General features: G+C 51.0%; 1 protein-coding gene across 3 annotated transcripts in view; it reads right to left on the minus strand.

The window, feature by feature from the left end:
- Window positions 1–17532, minus strand: part of LOC146863805 (phospholipid-transporting ATPase ID-like) — a 696782-nt gene that overhangs the window by 562384 nt on the left and 116866 nt on the right. Inside the window, exon 1 of one of the 3 annotated variants that reach the window (XM_085628124.1) lies at window positions 12595–12860. The exons of the other annotated variants lie outside the window; for them this stretch is intronic. The gene's annotated coding sequence lies outside the window, so the exon portion shown is untranslated. Of the gene's footprint in view, window positions 1–12594; window positions 12861–17532 lie in introns of those variants that run through there. 3 annotated transcript variants of the gene reach the window in all.

Below are 17532 nucleotides of genomic sequence, written 5' to 3' on the forward strand. Positions count from 1 at the left end.
ATTAGCTTACCCACTGCTGGGTCCACCCAAGAAGTCTACATTCAGAGCCACGAGGGGTAGACCACCCTGCCTTCACCGTGTGGCATCTGGGCGCTGCCTGCAGCATTAGCTTACCCACTGCTGGGTCCACCCAAGAGGGTTACTTGTGTGAAGAGTTGACTGGGCCACCTGGGCGGCAACACTGGCAAAGATACAAAATCCAAGTAACGAGGGTGGGTTCTTACCGCTGGCAGGGAACCTGTAATGGAACCCACTACACTCACAGAAATGTGCCACTAAACTCCCATTTAAGAAACACACACTGGCAAAGTTAATAGGTCTGGTGTTGGCCGCCAGCCTTATGGCTTTGTCAAGGCTTGTTTTCTCATGGTTTTTGCAAAAAACGTCAAATACTGGCCCTCACTGACAACCTGAGTAAACGCAACCCTGGGGGGTCATATCGGTGCTCAAAGGAGAACTGAAGCAGACTGTTAACGAGTATTGTCAGTGCCTAGAAGCTAGACACATCGGAGTATTGTCAGCGCCTAGACGCTGGACACGTGGGAGTATTGTCAGCGCCTAGAAGCTAGACACATGGGAGTATTGTCAGCGCCTAGACGCTGGACACATGGGAGTATTGTCAGCATCTAGAAGCTAGACACATGGTATTGTGTAAAGCACTCAGTCATCCACTGGGCCTTATCCACGGTTTTTAAAACCATTGTTATATAAATATATCAGGAGATCTATATAGCGCTTAAGGCCCGGGGTGTCGAAGCACTTTAAAGCCCAGAGAAGCATGTTCGTAGGTAATCCTTGGTTAGCAGGATGGGTTCCTTTCTAATCACATGAGCTACTCGATGAAGGATATTTTAAAAACAGCGTATTTATCACTGTTACAGTGATGGTCCGCGTTCGCATGGTGGTCCAACTGAAGTGAGCTATGAATACATACATGACTAATGCACTCTGTAGCGCTCTAGTGCTCCGAGGGTCTCAGGTTGAGCCCCGGAAGCACGCCGCACAATGTATCACTTTCTGGCCAGGCGTGGCCAGAAAGCTTTAAATAAAGGGACCGAAGTGGCACGGCACTTCCGGTCCACACCAGAGCAGCAACAGTGTGGGTGTCATTTACTGCGCATATCTGGCGACGCAGCGCTGCAGGGCTAGCCTGGTCTTGGGTCCCTACACTGGCGACGAGGGTGGGATGCCCGCAAACCAAACGGCGCCAGCCGGCGGCATTACCTGCCAGAGCAACAGATGACCCGATCGCCCCAGCTGCAGCACCAGAGCGGAGCACCGACGACGGCGGCAACCACCGGAAGCAAAACTACACTCACCAGTAAGCAGCGTGAGCAAGGAGCTGCGTGTGGCACCGGCGGTAGCAACGGCAGGAAGGCCCAAGGCAGAGACGCTCGCTGAAGGAAGCGACCCGGCAGCAGGCCCAGCAGTGCGCGCATGCGCAGAGAAAGCGACGCGTCGTCACCAGAGAGAGAGAGGCCCTGGGAGAGCACGAGGCCTAGCGAGCACCATAGAGACCCAGCGAGGCGGCCGACCACACCACGGGACGACGCAGTCAAGCCCAAGCGAGCACAAACAGCGCCCCATCAAGCATTGGCCAAAACAAAGACAAACACAAACAAACATTGGCCAAGACAAACACCAACAAACACGAGCAAATACCACCAGTAATCCAATAGAAAGACGCCCAAAAGAAAAGCGCCCAGCTACCTCCCAGCACCAAAATGACCACAAATCCAGGAGGGGCATCTGGGGGAGCCGGCCAGGCTCAACAAGCAGCACCACCTGCGCCAGCATTAAACATCGGAACACAGCCGCCAATACCGTCAGCCCACTCACAGATCCAAGCACTACCACCTTTCAGCGAACTGATAGACCCAGGGACAGCAGCTCCCCGATGGGCTGTGTGGCTAGGGCAGCTCAACAACTACTTCACTACCACTAGGGAAAAAGATAACGAAGTAAAGAGGTCCCTGTTGTTACACTTTGGGGGCACGGAACTGTACAAATTATTCAAACACCTCCCGGACACAGGAGATGACGATGACTACGACGCGGCGGTCAACGCGCTGAACGCACATTTCGACCCCCAGCTAAACCCGCACTATGAGCGATTCAAGTTTCGCCAATCCAGACAAAGGGAAGGAGAAACCATGGATGCGTTCCATGCACGGTTGAGAGATCTCATAAGCACGTGCACGGATGATGACGAAAAGAAAGAAGTGACCGCACAGCTTATCCAGGGCTGCCGCAACAAAAACCTAAGAACACTCATTCTAAGGCAACCGCGCATCACACTTGAAGAAATATTGATCCTGGCCAGATCCCACGAACTATCTGAAGCACGTGCAACAGCAATGGAAGCAGCCCTGAACCTGCGGGCAGAAGCAGGAACCGTGGTGAAGACAGAAAGGGTGGATGCAGTCCGCCACACCAGTCGGGGAAGCAGAGGAGGATGGCCGACCAGGACGCCACGCCGAACGTCATGCGGATACTGTGGCCGAGACGCACACAACCAAGATGGCTGCCCGGCACGTGGCAAGACATGCTCAACATGCGGAATACCCAACCATTTCGCAAGCGTGTGCAGGGGTGGCTCCCGAGGAAGAGGGGCGTCAGGGAGAAAACCAATCACAGGAGCCGTGAGACAGCTATCGCTAGACGACGCAACGTCGTCTCGATCACACAGATCGCCGAGGCAATCCCAATTCGACGAAACATCCACAGAGGATGAAGATGAATGCTACTACGTGTCGTTCGTAAGTGAACTAAAGAAGAGGCGGAGACCCCAGCCGAAATGCCAAATACACATCGACGGATCCCCAGCGACGGGCGTCATTGACACGGGAGCCACCGTGAATGTCATGGGAATCCAACACTATAAAGCACTGAAGCCAAGACCCAAGCTAGTCCCCTCGAAGGCGCGAATACTAACATACGGCAGCCAGGAACCCCTCCCGCTGCGAGGGAAGATGACGGTCCAAGTAAAGGCGGACGGCAATGAGGTGACGACAACGTTCCATGTAGTAGACCAGGAAGCAGACCTGCTCGTAGGTAGCAACACAGCGGAAGACCTCAGCCTCATTGCATTTGCAAACGCCGTCAAAGCACTCCAAACAGAAGACATCCTAGAAATGTTCCCCACATTATTCAAAGGCCTCGGCACAATCAAACGACCGCCGATCAAGTTGCACATCGACCCCGTCATCCAGCCCGTAGCCCTGAGGCACAGAAGGATACCATTCCACTTGCGCGCAGCCGTCGAAAAGGAACTCAACCAACTTGAAGAACAAGGGGTGATTGAGAAGGTATCGGGGCCGACGCCGTGGGTATCCCCAATGGTGATAGCCGAGAAACCGCGCCAACCAGGCAAAATCCGCATCTGCATAGATATGAGGGCCCCCAACAAAGCCATTCGACGGGAGAGGCACCTCACCCCAACAGTTGATGACATCCTGACGGACCTGAATGGGGCCCAATGGTTCTCTAAGTTGGACCTTAACGCAGGATATCATCAGCTCAGGCTAGCGGAGGAGAGCCGCTACATCACAACCTTCTCAACGCACCTGGGGCTGAGACGATACAAGCGACTAAATTTCGGCATCTCATCCGCAGCCGAAATCTTCCAAAACACAATTAAGGAACTCCTGACAGGACTTGACGGAGTGCTGAATGTCAGCGACGATATCTTGATTTACGCACAAACAAGTGAGGAACACCACCGAAGACTGAAGGCCACCCTACAGAGACTTGCTCAGTATGGCGTCACGTTACACAAAGACAAATGCCAGTTCTTCAGGAAATCAATAGAGTTCTTCGGATACGTATTTGACTCAGACGGAGTTAAGGTGGATCCCCGCAAATCCCATGCCATCAAGAACGCCCCAGCACCATCAACCGCATCCGAAGTAAGAAGCTTCTTGGGCATGGCACAGTACTGTGCAAGATTCATACCCAATCTTGCCACAATCGCAGAGCCTCTGAGAAATCTGACGAAGAAAGACAGCCCATGGAAATGGACGGCAACGGAGGACGAAGCATTTCATCGGATCAAAGAAGCACTATTAGACAGCACAACGATGGCATACTTCAACACCGCGAGACCCACCGAAATACTAGTTGATGCCAGCCCAGTGGGCCTAGGAGCTCTCCTGTCGCAAGAATCTGAACCAGGGGTGTGGGCCCCGTTGGCGTTCGCAAGCAAGGCCCTGACAGCGACAGAGTCACGGTACTCGCAAATTGAGAGGGAGGCGCTGGCAGTAAAATGGGCTTGCGCCCACTTTCACCTCTACATATCTGGTCACCCGTTCAGAATGGTGACAGATCACCAACCGCTAATTCCCTTATTCCGTGGCACCGCACCGCACCCACCGCCAAGGATTGAACGCTGGGCGATCCAAGTTCAACAATACCAAATGGACCTAGTGTACCGACCTGGGGCGAGGAACCCGGCGGACTTCCTGTCTCGCCGTCCCCCCCGCGGAAGGATCCCACAACACAGACCCGGAAGTCCAGACCGAAGAGTTCATCAACATGCTAGCAACCGGTGCATGTCCCTGCGCACTGACCGCCAACGTCATCATCTCCCATTATGACAGTGATGCGGTCGTCAAGAGAGTGAAAGAAGCAATACAATCGGGAACGTGGGCAAACTTCCTGAAGGATACCAATGGGTGGAACGAAGCAGACAGGACACGCCTGCAACAATTCTGGAAGATTCACGATGACCTCAGCCGCGCTGACAATGGCCTTCTACTGAGAGGGACTCGCGTGGTAATCCCCAAAGCGCTGCAAGAGAAAGCAACCACCCTGGCACACGAAGGACACCAAGGCACCCGCAGAATGAAAGCGAGGATGCGGGAGAAGATATGGTTCCCCAACATGGAGGAGGACATCGAAGCTTGCGTGCGGGAGTGTCGAGCATGCCAAATCACCAGCAGCCCCGAAGTGCCAGCCCCAATAATCACGGAAGACCATGCCCCATCGCCATGGTCATGGCTAAGCCTAGACGTTGGCAGTTTCCCGGATGGGAGGGTCACCGTAGTACTAATGGACAACTACACTAAATACCCCATAGTGGAAACGGCAGCATCAACCAGCTTCGCGAACATTCGCCCCATCCTCAGCAAAACTTTTGCCCTATTCGGCATCCCGATGGTCATCAAAACGGACAATGGGCCCCCGTTCCAGGGGAGCGAGTTCAAAGAGTTTCTGAACAACCTTGGAATCACACATCACCGAATCACCCCGCAATGGCCACAAGCCAACGGCGAGGTAGAACGTTTCATGAGGACAATAAACAAAGTACTGCGGATATCTTCCGCGGAAGGGAGTGACCCAGAAGAAGCACTGCAAGCGTTCTTAAGAGAGTATCGCAGCACACCACACAGCACCACCATGCAGTCACCATGGGCGTTGATGCTGGCCGGACCTCGGAGAGACTTATTACCCATGGCTGACAATTGGGCTCCCGCACCGTACTCGCCAGCAGACACCCAAGAAAGGAGAAGGAGGACAAACGAGAAGGCAAGTCGCAAGAGGAGGGCCCAAACAAAGACCCTGAATCCAGGAGAAACTGTGCTGATCCGAACAAGGAGGCCAGGAGGAAAGTTCAAGACTCCGTTCGAACCGGAACCCTGGGTCATCATGGAAACCAAAGGAACAGCAATCACAGTCAGCCGAGCTGGAGAAGAGGTGACTCGCAACGTATCATGGTTCAAGCCGATACCCACTCCAAAAGGACAGAGCTCAAGTGATGGCATACCTGCAGCGAGGGAAGAAGGAGAGAATACAGCCACGAACGACACCTCGTGCCTGCCCCCGGACACTACAGAACACCCACCTCTGCCATCACCGGGACCTCCTCGAGACCAGATCCCTCCGAGAGGCAAGTGGCAATACAATCTTAGATCCAATCCACGGCCCAATCACAGACTAGCAGATTTCGCATGTTGAACTGTTTGTCATAGTTATTTTGAAAAATCCAAGTTGGGAAGGGATGTAGCGCTCTAGTGCTCCGAGGGTCTCAGGTTGAGCCCCGGAAGCACGCCGCACAATGTATCACTTTCTGGCCAGGCGTGGCCAGAAAGCTTTAAATAAAGGGACCGAAGTGGCACGGCACTTCCGGTCCACACCAGAGCAGCAACAGTGTGGGTGTCATTTACTGCGCATATCTGGCGACGCAGCGCTGCAGGGCTAGCCTGGTCTTGGGTCCCTACACACCCCATCCAGAAACGATGCCAGTTCAAGATCCTCACGCACGCCCCCATGACCCAGGACCTTCCTGCCTCAACCATTGACTGAACTTCACCCAACCCTTTAGACACCTGCGCTCCTCTCCACTCGCCCTCGCATTCACCCCCGCATCTGTCGCCCCCACAGCGGCTACATCGCTGCCAGTACCTAGAACGACCCCACCCCCGCAAGCTCCGAATAGCCCCCTCACTGGCAGACTTCAGAAAGAGACTTAAGACCCGGCTCTTCGACGGAGACACAGCGCCCAGATACCCCAAGGGTGACAGTTCTGCACTTTACAAATGCTGTTGATTGATTGACACAAGTCCCAGAATGCATTAGGGCACTACATGAAAGCCCATGACTTCAATAGGGGAGTCGTAGATGACAAAGAGCTAGAACAATGCTTAGCTCAAGCCCTGGAGTTATTCTAGGCCCTGTTTGAGAGGTACACCACACCCCATGAGACACCTGTGAAGATGTTTAATATTTCCAGACTCGAGAGCCTGCAGCCAAGTACAGTGGGCCATCCTCAGCCTTCCGAGCTGACCTTCTAGCCGCAGTGCCTTTTAAAGTGACAAAAAGACGCGATTGGTTGATGCCACATTTGCGTTATTTTAATATCCCTCTCAAATAACAAACTATTGCAACAGAAAATGGTGTTTGTGGCCCTGGGTGCGAATGCCAGCAGATTCCGGCTGTGCCTGCACACACGCCACAAAACTGCCTTCGAGTCTTTTTTTTTTATTTAGCAGAGAAGTTACTCGCAAAACCCCAGAGAGAACGCAATAGGAAAGCAACGAATGTTCACAAACGGCATTCTTGTCACATTCCATGTGCAGAGTTTTGCTTTCGACCATGTTCACAGCTCCGTTTCAAGACTGCAGCAGAAAACGTGTAACTTACAGGACATGCAAACAATGCCAATGCAGAGTGCTTTGGGGTCCTAGTAACTGTAGAAAGAGCCATACAAATGCTGATCATATAACGCGTGGGTTATGCCTTTTTCCAAAAGATTTAGGGCCAGGTGTACGACCTTTCAGTATAGCAAGTCACAAATTGTGCAGAATTGTGACTCGCAATTTGCGACTTGCTAAACTGAATGTACAACAGTGTCTCAGACACTGCTTGCGAGTCCTAATGAAGTCGTAAATTGCATGCCTCATTAATATTCATGAGCCAAGCGCAATTTGCAACCCCATTGGGAATGGCTAGCACTTACAAGGATGGTGGCCTGCTGGGGTCAGCAGAGCACCATGTCTGTGACTGCTTTTTCAATAAAGCAGTTTTTTTTTAAAAATGCAGCCTGTTTTCCTAAAAGGAAAACGGGCTGCATTTAAAAAAGAAAAATGAAACTTTTTTGCTTCATTTTTAGGTCTCGCCTGACCCAGCGCATGCGCTGGCCTGGTGAGACTTTTTGAGAGGGCTCCAAAAAGTGCTACCATGCCAGCCTAGAGCTACAGTGCATGTGGGCGGGCGCGCGCACCGTGCTTGACCGTGATCACTTTCACTTTCGCGGCCGCACGGCCGCTTTGATGTTTGATCGCGATCACTTTCGCATAGCAAATAGGTCTCGCTTTTGGGACCTTATAAGTATTTAGTTATGCAACTGTTGCATGGCTAAACACTTATAAGGTCCCAAAGGTGAGACCTATTGGCTATTCCAATGTTGTTTAAGGGAAGGCAGTGGTTCCTGGGATCACTGCCTGCTCTTAAAAAATATTTCCGCACCCATTCACAAAGGCGACCCCTTCCCATTTGCGAGTGGTTTACCACCTACTTGAGGTAGGTGGTAAACTACGATTGTTTTGCGACCGCAAAACAATCATACATTGGTGTTAGACTTGCTATTAGGAAGGGACGCCCTTGGCACGCCCCTTCCTAATACCGAGTCGCAAGCCATTTTTTGCGAGTCGCTAAAATATGGTTTGTGCATGAGGCAGACCAATTTTGTGGTCACAAACATACCGAATTCCTGTCTGTGGCTGCAAAAAACAGTCATACATCTGTCCCTTAATGTATATGCAACTAATGCTGTGTACACATTCTGAACATTACTTGTGTATTCAAGTGCACTGATGACTTAAGACAATCTACGCCGAAATCAACAAGAAACTATTGCACAAACTCCAGACCGTCCAGAACGCCGCAGCCAGACTGATCCTAGACACCCCCCGTCAGAACTACATCACCTAACATCTCTGCGATCTTTACTGGCTCCCCATCGAAAGAAGAATAACCTTCAAACTCCTCACTCACACATACACGGCCCTCCACAACATCGGACCAGCGTACCTAAACGACCGCCTCTCCTTCCACGCACCCAAGAGAGCGTACCTAAACGACCGCCTCTCCTTACACGCACCCAAGAGAGCGTACCTAAACGACCGCCTCTGCTTACACGCTCCCAAGAGAGCGTACCTAAACGACCGCCTCTCCTTACACGCACCCAAGAGAGCGTACCTAAACGACCGCCTCTCCTTACACGCACCCAAGAGAGACCTCTGATCAGCGACCTCTCTCTGGCCACCATCTCACACATCTAAGAGACCAGAACGGGAGGAAAGTCCTTCTCCTACCTGGCTGCCAAGGCCTGGAACGACCTTCCCCTAAACTTCTGGCAAGTCTCTACACTGCTACAGTTCAGGACGGACCGCAAGACCGGGTTATTCGGATGACCCCAGCACTCAATTGAGCCGCCCGCCACTCCCCCCCTAGCACCTTGAGACTGTGGTGGGTGTGTAACTGTGCTTTACCAGCCCCTGACTGATTGATTGATCTCCCCCTGTCTCCCTTCCCCCTCCCCCCCCACCAACACACACAACACTACGGGGTCCATTTACAGGAGCTTTTCAGAGTACGTCAAATAGTATTTATGTGGTACTCCGTTACATGGCTTGTGAGTTGGTGGGAAAACATCTAAAATTGGAATAAAATGGGAATAATCATATACACATAGTACACATACCAAATACGGTGACCTCTTTGCACTTTTAGTAATAGTGAGTTGGACGTATGGGTGCAGATTCACAAAGGCTTCGGTGAGTACACAAGAATACTTCTGTAGTATTTCCTCCCATACTTATAAATGCTTTTGTGAATGGACTTCCTGCTTCACGCAAGGCACGCTATAGGTACCACGCATGCGCAGCCTTTGGTCAGGAGGTTCACGGTGCCATGCACACACTGCACCTACTCCCTGGTGTAAATACATTGTACGCCAGGAACGAAATTCTGTACATCATCTGCTCTCCCAACTTTTGGAACCGGTGGTAGTTTCTGCCAGCGAATTTGTGAAGATAGGTTATGAGCAGTGATAAAGCGCTCTCTCACCCAGGAAGGTATCCAGGCGCTAAAGCAGAAGCAATCATGGCCTAGCATAGGGCAAGTCTAGCAGAGCTAGTCGAAAAGCCACTCGGCAGCTTGAATGAAGAGGCGGCCCTGGTGTCTAACAATGTAAGAGCCAAGGTGCCTCTGCATTAAAGCATATACTGTTCTGTCTCTTCCAAGTCGTTCCTGGGTAGAAAACAGATTTGCCGAGGATCACACAATGTTAGTCCAGTCTAAAAGCCGAGATTGGAACTGAATATTTCAGGTTAAAAAAAATTAACTAGAGTGACAAGGTGAGCTCACACCAGGAAAGTCCTGAAGAAACTACACATTTCCTATATACCCAGACACCACAGCGCCCCCCTGATGCCCAGAGACAGAAGCTAAAATATCAAAAAAGTTGATGTATACGCACAACTATGTTCAATGTAAAGTGCTCAATGACAAATCTTGTGAGATGAAACGTTATCTGTTGTGCTCCCGGGGTATCGCTCTCCGGTCAAGAGCGTGAAAGAACAAATAAAACGAATAGCACACCCACAATAGGGGGAGTCCCCCCTCCCCCCCCCCCCCCCCCGCACAACCCAAACCCTGTGCGGGTCTAATTCAAGTTCATTCAAAATAAAGACGGTCATCCAAGATTTGTTGTTGAATGTCTTATATACTTCTTATTTCTTTTCACAAAATCATATGAATTTCAAATTCAATCCATAGTTCCAAGTTGACAACAGAATCATCCAAAATGCATTAGTATGTCCTTCTCAGTTTTAAGTATCCCAATGCATTTCGGGCATTTCGCCCATCATCAGGGATAAATCTATAAAATAAATAAAATGAAATGCAATGAGGATTCCTTCCAATAGGCACTGAACAAAAAGTAAGGACAGTGTGATGTAGTTCTAATACAACTGAAGTGGTAACTGATGATCCCACGCATCCATGCATTCATTATGGTGACCTAGGTAAGGTAAGGCCAATTAGCCATTATCCGTAAGCGTGCCAGTATATTAAAAGTACGAGAGAAATATACGAGTGTTAGAATCATGCAACAAAAGTTACGGTGTTATCCCCATGAACATACATGCCACGTTGCCTGCGAACTAATGATGTATAAATAAGTGAGCGTGACTCCAAACAAGATGAAATCACACAATGTGATAAAAATAGTCCAGTTCCCAGATCGTCATGGGATCGAGAAAAAGGCTGTGATCCAAAGATAAAAAAAAAGGTAATTGTGAACGAAACCGAGTGAATTTACAAATGCCCGTTGATAAACATGAGTATCGCCGCGTAATCGGAAAGAAGAGATTGTGCACCCAAGTCAAAGACGGTAGTTGTAAACGCAAAGAAGTGAATTTACAAATGCCTGTTAATAAGCACAAGTAACATAGGGTGTCTCACAAGTAAAGGGAAATTCACTAAACCGGCATGCTGTTAAAGCCCGGCGTTCGGCATGTCCCGTATTGTTAATACTCACTCATGTGCCGAAAGTAGCGTGCGTCTCAGTCTGCACGTTCAGTTCACCATACCGGCGTGCTGTTAATGTCAGATAAAATGAAACACGGCGCAACAGTGCCCGGTTTCTCAAGATAAGGAAATGAAATAGGACTACACCCCAGGTGCGCGTGATTGGAAGTACCACTTCCATTTTATTAGAACTACATCACACCGTAACTTTTGTTGCATGATTCTAACACTCGTATATTTCTCTCGTACTTTTAATATACTGGCACGCTTACGGATAATGGCTAATTGGCCTTACCTTACCTAGGTCACCGTAATGAATGCATGGATGCGTGGGATCATCAGATACCACTTCCATTTTATTAGAACTATATCAAACTTTCCTTCCTTTTTGTTCAGTGCCTATTGGAAGGATTCCTCATTGTCATTCTTTTTATTTATGTTATAGATTTATCCCTGATGATGGGCGAAATGCCCGGAATGCATGGGACACCTAAAACTGAGAGGGACATACTAATGCATTTTGGATGATTCTGTTGTCAACTTGGAACTATGGATTGAATTTGAAATTCATATGATTTTGGGAAAAGAAATAAGAAATCTACAAGACATTCAACAACAAATCTTGGATTACCGTCTTTATTTTCAATGAACTTAATTTAGACCCGCACAGGGTTTGGATTGTGCGGGGGGGGGGGGGCGACTCCCCCTATTGTGGGTGCGCTATTCGTGTTGCAGGGACTCAAGCTGCCCTATATCTTGCCTCCGGCCTCGAGCACGCCTTGGAAGGAAAGGCCGACGTGCCCAACCCTCCAAGAGTTGAAGACAGAAATCAAGGCACTTCTGACATTTACAAGCAGGCGTCAGGCCCGCCTGCTTCCACTTAACAGAGGTTTTCCTGCTGCACACATCTGGGGGCAGGCGGCAGGACACAGAGCGTTGAACGTTTAGAGGTTTATTCTGAAAAAATAATTGCTTATAGCTGCAACAGCGCACACTCCAAGCACCATGCGGCCGCTCCCCTTGTTTAAAAAAAAAACCAAGTGATTGGTTTTTGGTTAGCAGAATGTTCTACAACAGGGAGTCATTCAAGAAAGAAACGCGACAATGGCAGACATTTTTACACGGAGCACCAGCAGATATTAAAATCGCAAAAACAACCCAAACAATAACAGTAGCGCGGAGTTAAAGTCGGCCGCTTCCCTACTTAACTACACAGTGTGATCCTGGGCAAATCACCATCCCGAGCCTAGTCAGTAACGGCAAGCCATAATCTTATAGCCACGCCCCCTAAATAATCTGGCAGCGATTAGAAAGCAGACTGGAAGCGTATAAGGGACGTTTACAGGTAAACCTTCACCCTAGCAAGTGATTAACAAAAGATGAAACGCAGCATTACGAGCGCAGTCGCCGGAGCGCTGCAGAACCGGGAGACGTGGGAGCCGCACTGCGTACACACCGGGGCTGGAAGCAGAGAAACAACTTCTTACGAGCCCAGCTGCTTTCAGGGAAAGTTCGGAGCATTAAAGGTAGAGGGACGGAAAGTAAATACACCGAAGGACTCACCTAGCGCCCACCGGACTCCTCTGAGAGCTCCAGGCGCTCCGACTCCATGCAGCGCTCTGTCCTCGGCTCTTCCTCCAAGCGCTGCCTCCGTAGCCCCTCCCCGCCGCTGGCCGCCCGCAGCACTCCCTGGCAACCCTCGGGGGCTCTGCAGAGAACCGCACACCCCAGGCCCCACAAGAAGACCTCTAAACCCCACCACGCTCCAGCACGAACCCCGGCTCCACAGACCGCCTTGCTTCACTTCTGTTTACTTCCCAGCGCTCTGCGGCTGCTGCCTGTCGGGGGCGCTGGCCGGGGGCCAGGCTTTCATAACTTTTTCTGTTTCCTGTAGATAGGGAACATGGGAGCTAAAATAAACCACGACAATTCATTCACGGCGAAGGGTCTGGAGGGAGGAGGCCGCAGCACGGAGCGCCTGGACCCTGGCAACTCTCGTGACAGCAAAAAGCACACCGTGCAGCTGTGGGCCGAGTCCAGAGGTGCGCCCCCACCCCTGGGGTGACGAGGGGGAGGAACAGTAAAGAAAAAGAAGAGACTGCCGCCCCCCCCCCCCTCTCTTCTACCTAACAGGCCGTGTCACTGATCATCTTTCTAGCGCTTTGAAGGAACAGAAGGAGGCACGCAGCGCTCTATAAAAACTTTATATGTAAGTATGTATATAGCATTTTTATTTCGCGAGCTTCGCCAAAAGGCGGCGTGGCGCTCTACATGGTCAAAGATGAGCTTGACTGCGGTGTTTTTCGACAACCCTATCACTATATAAGAATCTGCGTCTGAAGTCAGAAACCAGTTTGGAGCACTTCGCTTGCACGGGCTGGATTCAACTGCTACAACTAGGCCTGGGGTAAAATTCCGTTCCGCTCGCGGAAATTGCAATAATTTGACATTTTCACGCTCCGCGGAGAGTGCGAAAATGTCAAAATTTTCGCAATCCGCATTTTACCGGAAATTTTTTGCTTGCTCGCGCTGTAAAATAATACATTCTCGCGTGCGTGCGCTCGCCATACCTGAATCCCCGCGTTCGCCGACAAGTTTTCCCGATCCGGCCGCGTTCTCCACGAGATGTTGGATTGTTGGTAGCCATTTGCGCTGTCTCGCGACAGTTCGCGCCCGCAGTAACGTCATTCATCGCGCGATCACGTCTTTCTTCCCGCAATCATGCACCGCGAGACAAGTGAAAACAAGATGGCCGCGCCCGTGAGCAACCGCATGGGTAAGTTGGCGAGCCGCGACCATGCAGAAAATACCGCGAACGGGCGGGAAAAAAACTTCTGCATCTTCGCGATATTTCCGCATGTTTGCGGAGATTTTTAACATTTTCGCGATAATTTGCTAAAGTGAATTTCGCAAATTCCGCCCACCCCTAGCTACAAGAGAGCCATACACAGCGGAGCATTAACGGAGGTGAACCGGACTGTGGGTGCTTGAGGGTCATATTCTCGGGCATTGGGTCTACACTTTAAGTGCAGTCGATTTGCACCAAAGATGGCTCGGTGCTCGGCCCGATAGCACCACAACATAAAGACATCGGATACTGTTTGATTATGGCCAATAACTAGGGGAGGTGTGCAGACACTGGGCTTCGCCACCGGATGTGGGTTCTTAGGTCACTGCATGGTCAAGGAGAAGCATAAAGTTAACCAGTAAGAGACGAGAAAGCCGGCTGGGGATGGTTCATGCATTGGATGTAATGTATAGAAAGTAGTTATTGTGCACAAGAGGGAATCCGCACTGTAATAACCATTACAAGCAGGTAATTCCGCCACGCCTCAACCCACTGATTCTGCCTAAGTGAACGCAGCAAAGAAAGCTGTGAACTCCGCAGAGTGCGGGGATACGGGTAAAATGTGGCGCGCCCATACTAGGTCTATATGTACCCCTCAAGTCTAGGAGCGGCAGAGTCACCCGGGCCTAGAACTGGCACCTCTCTGATTACAGGGCCCGTGTCTCCACCGCAGAACCTCCCCGGAATCTGGGAGCCTGGAACTCCATAACACAGGGAAAGGCAGAACCTAGAATGAAGTCACCATGAGGTGGAAAATAAAAACACTTTAGTAAAGTCTGGCATTATCCTACACCAGGTACAGCCTCATGTGTACAGGTAAAACCTATAGGAACAGACACAGCTCTCACCTTACAGGAACAGCCTCATATGTACAGGTAAAACCTATAGGACTAGAAACAGCTCTCACCTGCCACGTACAGCTTCATATGTACAGGTAAAACCTATAGGTCTATACAACTCTCACCTGCCAGGGACAGCCTCATGTGTACAGGTAAAACCTGTAGGATTAAACATAGCTTTCACCTGCCAGGTACAGCTTCACATGTACAGGTAAAACCTATAAGACTAGACACAGCTCTCATCTGCCAGGTACAGGTTCACATGTACAGGTAAAGCCTAAATGACAAGACACATCTCTCACCTGCCAGGGACAGCCTCATATGTACAGGAAATACCTATAGGACTCGACACAGCTCTCACCTGCCAGGGATAGCCTCACGTTTACAGGTAAAACCTATAGGACTAGACACAGCTCTCACCTGAAGTACAGCCTCACATGTACAGGTAAAACCTACAGGAACAGACACAGCTCTCACCTTACAGGTACAGCCTCATATGTACAGGTAAAACCTATAGGACTAGACACAGCCCTCATCAGCAGGTACAGCTTCATGTGTACAGGATATGCCTATAGGACTAGACACAGCTCTCACCTGCCAGGTACAGCCTCATGTGCACAGGTAAAACCTATACGACTATACACAGCTCTCACTTGCCAGGTACATCCTTGTGTGCACAGTCAATCAATCAATCATAGGCATTTGTATAGCGCACTGCTCACCCGGAGGGTCTCAAGGCGCTGGGGGGGGGGGGAGGCTACTGCTCAAACAGCCATGTCTTGAGTATCTTCCTGAAGGCGAGATGGTCTTGCGTTGTCCGGAGGTGGATGGGGAGGGAGTTCCGTGTCTTGGCTGCCAGGTAGGAGAAGGATCTTCCTCCGGCGGTGGCTCTGCGGATGCGGGAGACGGTGGCGAGAGCGAGGCTGGCGGAGCGGAGCTGGCGGGTGGGCTTGTGGAAGGTCAGGCGGCTGTTGAGGAACTTGGGGCCCAGGTCGTGGAGGGCTTGTGTGCGTGGGTGAGGAGTCGGAACGTGATTCTTTTGTTGACGGGGAGCCAGTGCAGGTCTCTCAGGTGTTCGGAGATGTGGCTGTGTCGGGGGATGTCCAGGATGAGTTGTGCTGAGGCGTTCTGGATCCGTTGGAGTTTCTTCTGGAGTTTGGCGGTGGTGCTGGCGTAGAGGGCGTTCCCGTAGTCCAGCCGACTGGTGACGAGGGCCTGGGTGACTGTCTTCCTGGTCTCGGTGGGGATCCACCGGAAGATCTTTCGAAGCATGCGCAGGGTGTTGAAGCATGAAGACGAGACGGCGTTGACTTGTCTGGTCATCGAGAGGGAGGAGTCCAGGATGAAGCCTAGGATGCGTGCGTGGTCCGTTGGCTTGGGGGTGGCTCCCAGGGCGGGGGCCACCAGGAGTCGTCCCAGGCGGAGGGTGATGATCCCAGGATGAGGACCTCCGTCTTGTCTGAGTTCAGTTTCAGGCGGCTGTTCTTCATCCATTCGGCGACGTCTTTCATCCCTTCGTGTATGCTGGCTCTGGCGGCGTCCGGGTCGCTGGTGAGGGAGAGGATCAGCTGGGTGTCGTCGGCGTATGTGATGATCTTGAGGTTGTGTTGACGTGCGATGGTTGCGAGGGGGCTCATGTAGACGTTGAAGAGGGTGGGGCTGAGCGATGACCCTTGTGGAACGCCGCAGATGACTTCGGTGGCCGCTGACCGGAACGGGGGAGGCGGACTCTCTGGGTTCTTCCGGCGAGGAATGAGGTGATCCACTCCAGGGCCTTCTCCTGGATGCCGGTGTTGTTCAGGCGCTGTACCAGGGTGCGGTGGCAGACAGTGTCGAACGGAACGCTGCGGAGAGGTCCAGGAGGATGAGGGCCGCAGTTTCCCCGTTGTCCATTAGGGATCTGATGTCGTCTGTGGCTGCGATGAGGGCGGTCTCCGTGCTGTGGTTGGCACAGGTAAAATCTATAGGACTAGACACAGCTCTCACCTGCCAGGTACAGCCTCATATGCACAGGTAAAACCTATAGGACTAGACACAGCTCTCACCTTAGAGATACAGCCTCATATGTACAGGTAAAACCTATAGGAACAGACACAGCTCTTACCTTACAGGTACAGCCTTGTGTGCAAAGGTAAAATCTATAGGACTAGACACAGCTCTCACCTGCCAGGGACAGCCTCGTGTACAGGTAAAAACCTATAGGACTATACACAGCTCTCATCAGAAGGTACAGCTTCATGTGTACAGGTAACACCTATAGGACTACACACAACTCTCACCTGCCAGGGGCAGCGTCATGTGTACAGGTAAAACCTGTAGGACTAGATACAGCTCTCACCTGCCAGGTACAGCCTCATATGTACAGGTAACACCTATAGGACTAGACACAGCTCTCACCTGCCAGGTACATCCTCATATGTACAGGTAACGCCTATATGACTAGGCACAGCTCTCACCTGCAAGGTACAGCCAAATATGTACAGGTAAAATCTATAGGAACAGACACACCTCTCACCTTACATATACAGCCTCATATGTACAGGTAACCCCTATAGGACTAGACGCAGCTCTCACCTGCCAGGGACAGCCTTGTGCACAAGTAAAACCTATAGGACTAGGCACAGCTCTCATCAGCAGGTCCAGCTTCATGTGTACAGGTAAAACCTATAGGAACAGACACAGCTCTCACCGTACAAGTACAGCCTGATATGTACAGGTAACACCTATAGGACTATACACAGCTCTCACCTGCCAGGGACAACCTCATATACAGGTAAAACCTATAGGACTAGACACAGCTCTCACCTGCCAGGG

Source organism: Triturus cristatus, chromosome 2_1 (assembly GCF_964204655.1).
Source record: "Triturus cristatus chromosome 2_1, aTriCri1.1, whole genome shotgun sequence".
NCBI lineage: Eukaryota > Metazoa > Chordata > Amphibia > Caudata > Salamandridae > Triturus > Triturus cristatus.